General features: G+C 37.9%; 1 pseudogene; it reads left to right on the forward strand.

Moving 5' to 3' along the window:
- The first annotated feature begins 1,198 nt into the window (after positions 1-1,198).
- Positions 1,199-6,348, forward strand: LOC121249336 (annotated as a pseudogene).
- The last annotated feature ends 1,295 nt before the right edge of the window (positions 6,349-7,643 follow it).

The following is a 7,643-nucleotide window of genomic DNA, read 5'->3' on the forward strand; positions in this document are numbered from 1 at the left end:
TTATTACGTACCTTAAAAATATTTATAAAATGATCAGGTTATTGCATCTAATTACACGTGGCAACTATATTGTTAAGATTGAAAATTGAACCGAAAAAGACTTGAACAAATAAAAAAAACCCCACCATATATAGAGCGCTCCTCGTACACCTCTTGTTATCGTCGAATGTTTAATTTATGGTACGATGCCAACAACTTCGAGAATCTTATGTCACGATGACACGATCTGCTCGATCCTGAAATGTAGTACCATGGGTACCAGTGACACGTAAATTATACAAATATCCATTTTTAAAAAAAAAAAAATCTAATTGAGTAATATGTAATATATTATTAAAAGAAAAAAAAAGTTATTAGTGGCCGTTAAATATTTACGATGAAAATAATTATTTATTATGAGAATATTGAACTTATTATCGATCGTTTTTATCGTAAGAGTAATGCTAGTTTAAGGCCTCTAGCTATATTACATACCATTCACATAGTATAATTTAATTTGTAAGATTTAAATTTTAAAATTTATATTTCAAATTAAATCATGTCATGTGGATGATGTGTAGTGTATGTAGAGGCACATTAGAATAGAGTTATTTTTTGTCATAAATATCTGGCTATATACAAACATTTTCTTGTAGGAAATTATCTCTCCATACTTCCAGGATGGCACGTGGCTCTCACCTGTAATCACAACAGGTGTTTGTGTATTTTTTTTTCCAAGGTTAAAAATGCAGATTTATATTTTTTTAAGATATAATCCATTTTTTTCCATTTATTTTTAATTTCTATAATGTCTTTTTTTTTTAGAAAAAAAGAAAAAAAAAACACAGTCTCTTGAACTTTAGTCCGTAAAGTGTGTCCTCAACTCCGTTTTAGACAGAGTGTGGTGTTTGATTAACTCTATCTTGGATAGAATCTTGCTGTATCTCAGATTTTAGATCTGTAGAGATTTATAGTTTGGACTAGATCATGTCACTCACGAGTATGTATTAGAGAGCTATTAATGCTGCAGTTGGCTTGTAATATATATTTCAGGTTCAGTTTGTAATTTTCGATATTAATCAATGCAATATACTTTTCTCAAAAAAAAAAAAAAAAAATTCAACTACGTTATTGAAGTTCTATATATAGATCCACTCCACTCCTTTTGAAATCACAATTAATTGCAAACATATAGCATATATAATAGTATACTAGCGGAATGGCACTTCTAGCACTCCAGTTGCCCTCATCCAATCATGTCTGCTTGACACACTTGCCTACATATCCAACAACAAAAACTCTTCTTCCCTGCCAAAAACAAAAACATCATGGGCAACTCCGATGTTTTGCCAGTACTGCAGCGACTACTTCCCATTTAGAAGTCCAAAGAAAATCTGCCAATTACCAACCAAGCACTTGGAGTTACGATTTTGTGCAGTCCTTAAGGAATGATTATCATGTACTGGTGATTGCATTTCTGATCATCTTTTACTCCTAATTTGAATGTGCTCCCTCTCCCTAGCTAGCTTCCTGATTTGAATATCTGAGAAATCTAAAACTATTAGGTACTATTCATAGAATATTAATAATTAGGGAATATCATATATATGATCATAGTGATCAATTACATTTAAGAATCTAGGGAGATTCATATTAATTGTAAGCTCATATTGTAACCACACAGGATCATGAAGTACTACGAAATAAGGTGAAGAAGTTGGACGAAGACGTGAGGAGTATGATCAATAATGAAAATTCAGACTTACTGGCAAAACTCGAACTGATTGATGAGATTCAACGATTAGGCTTGGGTTACCGCTTTGAGAAGGAGATAACAAGAGCTCTCGACAACGTCGTCTTAGCATCTTCAAAAGGATATAATTAAAGAATTGTGAAGAGTCTCCATGCGACTGCTCTCAGCTTTAGGCTCCTCAGGCAACGTGGCAGTGACGTCTCCCAAGGTACGTACAAACAAATTAATATCTATCAGCTTCTTACGCATTATATATGTTTATTTCGATCAACTTTATAATCTTAACAAAACGATTCGAAGTCTCATATTTTTCATACACATGTACATGCAGATGTGTTTAACAGTTTCACAGACGAAAAAAGCAATTTCAAGGAATGCCTTAGAAGGGATGTCAAAGGAATGCTGAGTCTGTACGAAGCTTCGTATCTGGGTTTTGAAGGAGAAAACCTCTTGGATGAGGCTATGGAATTCGCAAGAGTGGCTCTCGAGGACCTCAAAATCAATGCAAGTAAAAGCGTGGCAGAGCAGATTCAGCATGCATTGGAGGTTCCACTGCACCATAGAATGCAAAGACTGGAAGCTCGTTGGTATATTGAGGCATACAGTAAGAGGGAAGATGCAAATCCTGTTGTGCTTGAGCTTGCAAAGTTGGATTTTAATATAGTCCAGTCAGTACTTCGAGGAGAACTTAAAGAAATGTCCAGGTAATTAGAATATGTTAAAGAGTTCTACAAATTGGAGTACAGTACGTACCAAAACAACAAAAATCAATAGTTATACGATGTTGTCGGCCTCAAACTAGCTACCAACTTTACGATGTTGTACGTGTACACACTAGTTGGGTAGTTCATGATCAGTACCACTGACCGCCACATATATATAATTGATATGGGTGGTGGAACAATATGGGGCTGTCGAACAACTTGAGCTTTGTGACGCCCCGACTCCCACGTATAAAAGAACGGGAATCGTGACTCGGAATGATGACAATACGGTCACGCATCCCAACGAAATGTGTTCAAGTGTGTGTGCAACATGCAAATGTGCACAATAAAAATTCGCAGCGAATATTATAATAGTCAACTAAGTACCAGAATTTTAAATACAAATATTCAACACAATTTATCTTTAAAGAGTTATACAGTCATCACAAATATATTACAAATGCAATATATAAATTGATAAAAACATAACTCGCTAAACAGGAGTAATCTCAGATCACTCCACCAACGGAGCCAAGCTAAGGCTCGTCATCATCATCTGCATCAAAATCTGCGATACCATAAAATGGTACCACAGGTAAGTATAAACCAAACAACTCTCGGGATAAAAATACATTAATGCAACCAACAATATGACAAAATACATTTAGTCATAAAATACCATTTTTCCAGAAAAATGATTATTTCTAACACACACCAAAAATCCCATTTTGGCCAAAAATATTGTTTGTCATTTTTCCAGAAAATGATTCACACAAAACAACCCATTTATCGGACACTGTAGGCGGGAATCGCAGGCGGGACTCTACCACTGTCCCTGCTTACCACCATCCCTACCGCGTGCACCGTAGGCGGGAATCACAGGAGGGACACAACCACCATCCCTGCTTACCACCATCCCTACAGCGTGCACCGTAGGCGGGAATCGCAGGCGGGACTCTACCACCATCTCTGCTTACCACCATCCCTACAATTCCTTTCCACACAATGAATACTTAACCGAGCACTGTAGGCTGGAATCACAGGTGGGACTCTACCACCGTCCCTGCTTACCACCATCCCTACTGCGTGCACCGTAGGCGGGAATCGCAGGCGGGACACAACCACCATCCCCATCGCATGCACCGTAGGTGGGAATCGCAGGCGGGACTCTACCACCATCTCTGCTTACCACCATCCCTACAGTCTCTTTTCCTTTTACTCACATGAGAATCCAATTTTCAATAAATACATGAACATGTATGCAATCATGCGAAAACCCAGTTTTCTTTACAAACATGATCATGCGTGCAATATGCGATGTACATGAACAAGCCATAACCAACAACTAACAACCACAATTCACAATGTAAACAAACATACAACAACTCCATCCACAATCCATCCGACCCCCGAAACTCCTCGGACTCAGTCCGGCAAACAAACCAATTCACAGATAATATGTGTTAGTGCAAAAATATATTTAAATCACGAAAGTTCTTTAAGAAAAATAATTACAGCGCTATAATATGATTTCTGGAGGATCACGGAGTTGCAAAAGGTAGCGACTCAGCAACAACACAGTGTAAAATATACTGTGGCCGTGGGTCTCAAATACCCACTTTTCAACGGGGACAAACTAAGACCCAAAATTGATAGGGTAGGGCTTAGAGAGGTCGGTGAAGCCAATGGTGGTGGTGGTTTGCCGTGGGTGGCGGCGCAAGGGGTGGTTTTAGGCCAAAGATGCACAAATCGGAAATGGGCTTGGTGGGGCTTCACCGGTGACGGATCGGAGCTGGGGTTGGGTCCATTAGGTTGCTAGGAGGTCGGGGATGAAGTAGTGAAGAAATGGTGGCCGGAGGTGGCGCGACGGCGGTGCAACGGGGCAAAGAATGCCGCGGCTTCGTGGGGTGCGTGCGGGCTACCGGCGGCGAGGAAGGGGCTGGGATTTGGGGGTTGAGGTCGCCGGAGGGAGGGGGAGCTGGTCGGCCGGGCGGTGTCCCGCACAGCGGCGCGACGGCGGAGGTCTGGGTGAAGGTGACTGACACGGGGAGAGAGAGGGAGCTGGGTCGCGCGCTCGGGGAGGGGGAAAGCAGAAGAAAAAGAAGAAAAGAAAGGAAAAGAAGAAAAGAAAAAAAAAAGAGGAAAGAGAAAATGGAATGAAAGAAATGAGGTACAGTCCTCACATCTTGAGTTACGAAAATGATTCAACGGAAATGATTTTAAAACAACAAATCAATTAAAATAATTTAAACGTAATGATACAATGAAAATAAAATAATTAAATTCCACAATCAATTAATTTTAAAGAAGAACAATTTAAATGTATAACAATAAATAAATATTAAGAAAACATAACAATTTAATTCCCACAATTTAAAGATCATAAAATAATCCATTTAAAATATTTGATAATTATAAAATAAGAAAATAAATTTTAAATAAATAAATAAAAATTCTTTATTAAAAAAATATTAATTTACGGGATGTTACAAGCTTCACCAAAGATAGGCTGATGGAATGCTTCTTTTGGACTGTTGGAATTTGCTTCCAACCTCAGCTGGGCCATCTTCGTAAACAGCTGACCAAAGTTACTGCTCTTGTCACCATCATTGATGACGTCTATGACGTTTATGGTACTTTGGATGAACTCGTTCTTTTTACGGATGCTGTCGAAAGGTTAATTTCTCTCCCTCACATTAATTTTTATAGCAAATTAATCATGTTTTTCAAATACCTCTTAATTGTGTTTTCAGATGGGATATCAAAGCCGTGAGAAACCTTCCTGACTATATGCAGCTATGCTTCTTAGCTCTCTATAACACTATTAATGAGATTGTTTACGACACTTTTAAGGAGAAAGGAGAAAACATCCTTCCATACCTAACCAAAGCGGTAATATATATATATATATATTTTTTGATATTTTCGAGTTTTCTTTCTTTTTTCTCTTTTAACAAATTAAACCTGATTTAAACATAATTCATTTTTTTTAAAGATTTTTAAATTAGATTAATTTGTAGTTTCATGTTGTATTTTAGTGGGCAGATCTGCTCAAAGCGTTCCTCCAAGAAGCAAAGTGGAGTTCCGACAAGGAGATGCCAACCTTCAAGGACTATCTTAACAATGGCTGGCGATCCGTTTCTGGGATGATCTTCTTCGTTCATTCCTATTTTATATCAAAATTTCACAAAGGAGGCCCTTGAGGGCTTGGAAAATTACCATGACCTCTTGCGGTGGTCATCCTTCATTTTTCGACTCAGCAATGATTTGAGTACTGCTGCGGTACTATTCATTCTCATTTCTAAATTAGAATATAATAATCTAAATAATTAAATCTATGTCTACCTATTAGCTTAAAATTTTAAAACAAATGAAGATTTAACATGATAATAGAATAAAATCTTCATACTTTATCCTCATTTTCACGTGTTGAGTTCAATTATCGAGAAGAATCCGATTTAATATGACATGCCAACCCATGTTGTCTATATAGTTTTGTGCTAAATTAACAATTTTAGTCATTTATTTAACAATTAATGCAGGCAGAGTTAGAGAGAGGTGAAACTGCAAATTCAATCTATTGTTACGTGCAAGGAACTAGTCTTTCTGAGGAACATGCTCGTAAACACCTCAGCAACTTGGCAGAGACAACTTGGAAAAAATTGAACAAAGAAAGAGTAGTTAATCGTTTGTTTGGAGAATCGTTGGTGGAAACAGCAATCAACCTTGCTCGGATTGCCAAATGCACGTACCAGTATGGGGATGGGCATGGAGCACCGGACATTAGAGCAAAGAATCGAGTCCAGTCGTTGATAATAGAGCCCATTCCAGTACTTGTTGAGAGAGATCAAATTCCTTGTTTACCAAAATGATTGAGGCACAGATGTGTATATATATATATATATGTATGTATGTATATGTATGCATGTGAACTTGCACTTAAACCTGGTGCCATGACTGCCATCTAAGAAGAAAAAATATGTACAGTTACTCAATCTGGCCTGAGCCAGGAATAATATAGGACTTTCGAAAAAATAAAAATAAAGTCTTTGATAGGGTTTGGCATCGTGTTGATACAACCAGGCCATAGTTATTTAACCAAACCAATCAGATAGTGTGGATTTAACTTGCCACGAGGCAGTCTTTAATTGGTCCATATTTAATGTTGAAGTTGATGTATTTAAAAATTAACAGTCCCATTCCTAAAAAACAAATACAACCCAAGATTGCTAACAGGCTGATGACCTGTGCTCCAAATGAAAAAATTGAATTCGAAATCCCCCATCCCTCCCTCGTATCAACAAAAAGAATTACCATGCAAGATTATTAATTATTAAAAAAAATGTAAAAAGTACCCAAATCAAAATAGATTTACGTGCCATATATAGCATGAGAGTGAGAGTATTTGATCAAGAAAAACTTTAAATACAGGCATGAAGGGGTAGGCCCCGTGCACGAAAACCATCCATTTCACGAAATGGGTATTGAAGAAACCTCCCAAAAAGTACTTCCAAGTATTAATTTGGACTACAAAATTTGAGAAATCCAAAGAACCCAAGCAATGGTTTTTCCTGAGGGTAATGAAGGAAATCGGAGGGGTGGGTTTTCTCGTAGGGGTGTTCTGCTTTTGGATTGCTCCCTTTTTTTCTTGCACTTTCCCTTTCTGGGTCTTTCAATGGTTTCTGGATCAGAGGACAGGTCCTGCGAGTTTGACGTAGGCGAATGTTAGTGAAGGGGGAATAATGGGTAAAGGATAGGTCCTTCAATGGCTTTTGGATTGGCTCCTTTTTTTTTTTTTTTCTTGAACTTGCCCTTTCTACTGTACGTCGATGTCATAGGAAGGGAGAGAGAGAGAAGTGCAAAGTTGAGGTGTTTTGATTCAACAGGAAAAATGCTAAACGCAGCGTTTTAATAATCCACGCTTTTGAATTTCCTTCGAGCATTGGCAATGGCAGCTCTCAACTAGCTTATGGTCCAAAGCTGCTACAGTAATTAGTGAGTTACTCTTAACCCTAAATAAACTATTTTATTATTTTCATCAACCTTTCCCGTCTCTCTTCTTCGTTCTTTTCTCTCTCCTTAACTCGAAAGTTACTCAACATTCTGTTGCCTCGCTCTTCTTCACCTGCAAGCTTCCTCGTTCATCCACTTCTCTCATTCGGTCGTCTTCCAAGCTTGTGTTGGTAAGTCTCTCTTCCTTGCTCTTC

Source organism: Juglans microcarpa x Juglans regia, chromosome 2D (genome assembly GCF_004785595.1).
Source record: "Juglans microcarpa x Juglans regia isolate MS1-56 chromosome 2D, Jm3101_v1.0, whole genome shotgun sequence".
Taxonomy (NCBI): domain Eukaryota; kingdom Viridiplantae; phylum Streptophyta; class Magnoliopsida; order Fagales; family Juglandaceae; genus Juglans; species Juglans microcarpa x Juglans regia.